The following is a 3,141-nucleotide window of genomic DNA, read 5'->3' as shown; positions in this document are numbered from 1 at the left end:
GCAAAGTTAAATGTCGCTGGAACCGTTCGTGTGTGTGGAGTGTTGTTTGGGCGATCGCTTCCAGCGTTGAGTTTGATGGTCTATCTATGCTGAAGGTCCTGCCCAGCCCTGACACGTTTCTTTGTTTATATAATTTTTTTATTGTTGTTATTGGATGTTTTGTTAAGAATTGACATGTCTGCTCTTCCTTTTTGTTTCAAGTACAGCTTGTACAATTTTAACGAATGGTCTGCAGGTCTTCCAACTACAATTTTAGCTCACTTACAGAAAATCGCACCATCCAAATTCTTCCATTAAAAGAGATTTACATGTGAATTAGCTGAAGAAAGATAAAGGTATGTTTGAACTAATTTGTGTTTACATCAGATGTAAAGAATTCAGTTCAGTCAGTAATTTGTGTCTCACTGATGGACTCTACTGGGGAGTTTTCAGATTGTTTTCCAGGAGACCAGAGAACTGAAATCTTTATCATTCCTACCAGGGAGTTTCAGCCCCTCAAATATGACACCAGATCCTGTAGAATAAGATGGCAGTTAGAATCTAAGCCACGCCAAGTAAGAAATTCTCTCTGAATTGAGAGAACATTACAACAGTGCTCTTATATGCCTGACTAGGATGTATTTGTACTCCTCCAGCTCTCCTAAGTGACCAATATGAAAACTCTGCCCATCTGTCTCTAGCCATTGAGTTTATTTGAAAGGACTGTAGAGCAATGCATAAATAAAAGCCGACCGCAGAGTGCCTGACTGATTTCATGGCTGCCACAGTGTTTTCTGACAAGTGTGAATGTACTTGAGACAGGAAGCTTTGAAACTCATGGAGACCATCTGTGCAATGAATGCACCACTCTTCTCAAGTACAACCAACATACAGCCAATACATATTCAGCAGTGTGCCGCAAAGACATTTCCATGTGACACTGAACTTGTACCATCACAATGACCATTTGCTGTTGTACCTTGAGCTTAAAGCTCTGAGTCCCTGTCAGTATGTGATTCCAACTGAGTTAGAAAAGCAATCTGAAATCACTCAGTCCCCTCAGCCAGTAATCAGTATAAATTTATTCACTGTCATGAAGAAATTGCACTAATTTGGTTCAGTCTCCACCTGTGCTGGTAATTTAGCAAGGGGTGTGCCAATAAAGTTTTAAGTTAAATGCCGTTGCGTGCCATTATCTTCTTGCATATACATTAACCAAGTGGAAAAGTGGATTACACAGGATAATATTTTAATTATGTATTTTATTTTTGTCTCTCAGTCTGTTTTTATACGCCTGTTGACTTAATAAATGCAGCATGTCTGCACGTCATTGTCCATATCATTGTCCATTGACCAGCGATGGCCTGATGTTGCTTGTGCACTTGGTGGTAATAAAACTGTAATGTTCACAATCAGAAGAAGCAGAAACAACAAACCAACTCGGACACTGTGTTACATTACGAAACCTTTTGCGTGCACAGTCTGGAACAACATAAAATGCCACAATTTACAAATTTGTTGTTACTTTGCTCCTGATGCACTGTGCTATTTGCATTAAATTGACATATTAGCATCAGAAAGCCACTTTGTATTCCAGGCACACTCACAGTCAACAAGGCCTATAAGAAACAGCACGGCAGCTCAGCTCTGTCCACTTTAAAATGAACAACAAAATGAACCAGTACATGTAAAAAAATTAAATTAAAAATAAAAATGTACTGACCCTCACATCACTTCGAACCTATATGTTTTATTTTATTTTATTTTTTTCTCACAACTCTTTTCCATACAACAGCAGTTCAATATATTAGATAGTGTGTGCAGGTACATTCACTTTTCTGAAGTACTGACTCTCCAACAGCAAGGCAGCTTCAGTATATGAGATACAGTTCAAAAAACAATGCCTCCTTTACACTATGAGTGGGTCACTGGTTCAAGCATGATAAAATAACTGACTGTTAATGAAATATTTCATGGCCATTTATTCATTTTATAAGCAGCCATGTAATGAGCAGGATAATGTACATTCAGTAGGTCATTGCCGGCCAGTGTGTGCGGGTCAGCTGGGTTCAAGAGAAACTACACACTCCGGCCTCAAAGTAAAACCTGCCAACAGTGATCCAGACAGACAAAGCACAAAGGTTCACAGCTCTGTCAGCTGACATACGCTCATCTGGGCACACCGGCTAGAAGAATTCAAGGGTGTTTGTATTAGCTGGCTGACACTTCTTTGCTGCTTCAGATGAGTAGGAGTTACAGATGAGAAACAGCACTAGCACAGCTTTTGCCATCCTGCTGGAGATTAGCATATCCCTCTCAAATCACCCACCAAGTCTGATTTACAGGGTGTAATTTGAACCCTATGTATTTGTGTCATATTATTTTAATCCCTCTCTCAGCAGGGAAATTGATTTGCAGCATACATGGAGGAAAAAGACATGCTTGGAAATGACATCATTACTGACTGCACACATCAACTCGTTCACTCATATAATTGACCACAGCACATAATGTCATAATTGAGAAAGCATAGCAGCTAAATATAAAGCACATAAAACACACACAAAGTAGATAAAATGTTAACCACTGCAATGAAATTAGTCGTACATTAATTTTAACTAAAGAAAGAACAAATGTATGATACTTTAATTTAATATGCAAATACTATACAAACAACGTGTTGAAATTGTGTAGTCAATCACAACACTGACAACCCTATAGCCAGTGTTGCCAAGTTGCAGAATTCACCTACTTTTACACTGTTAATGCAGGTCGTTTTTTAAGCCTGTGGGTTTTGACGCTTATGGTTGCTGCTGAGGATGGAGATGAAGATTGCTGAATGAAGGCTTAGTCTCAGCCTCAGACTTCACACCCATGGACTGTTGGCTGAACGTCTGATGTATACGGCACACAAAATTGGAAACACTTCAGGAGTTTCGAAGTCGTCATCTGATTGGTTGAATTATACAAGATTTCTGGGAGGCGTGTGTGTCGTGTTCATTAAAGTTCGGCCGTGTGTGTCGTGTTCATTAACGTTCGGCCTGGAAACAAATATGCAGATTTTTATTTTTTTTTTTACATTTAAAGTTTTGTTTGAACTAATGCAATCCTTAGAAATGAGTTGGCAGCAGAAATCACACAGAACAGAATGAAAGGTTACAG

At 39.0% G+C, this 3,141-nt stretch overlaps 1 long non-coding RNA gene across 1 annotated transcript; it reads left to right on the top strand.

Annotated features, from left to right (window-relative positions):
- Positions 1–15: 15 nt before the first annotated feature.
- LOC107575447 (uncharacterized) lies at positions 16–540 on the top strand. Its single transcript, XR_001607874.1, has 3 exons — positions 16–95; positions 207–335; positions 433–540. It is a non-coding gene; the product is annotated as an uncharacterized lncRNA (long non-coding RNA).
- The last annotated feature ends 2,601 nt before the right edge of the window (positions 541–3,141 follow it).

The sequence above is a fragment of the Sinocyclocheilus grahami genome, unplaced genomic scaffold (assembly GCF_001515645.1).
Source record: "Sinocyclocheilus grahami isolate Dianchi unplaced genomic scaffold, SAMN03320097.WGS_v1.1 scaffold2645.1, whole genome shotgun sequence".
Taxonomy (NCBI): Eukaryota; Metazoa; Chordata; class Actinopteri; order Cypriniformes; family Cyprinidae; genus Sinocyclocheilus; species Sinocyclocheilus grahami.
This window is presented reverse-complemented; position numbering and strand designations above follow the sequence as displayed.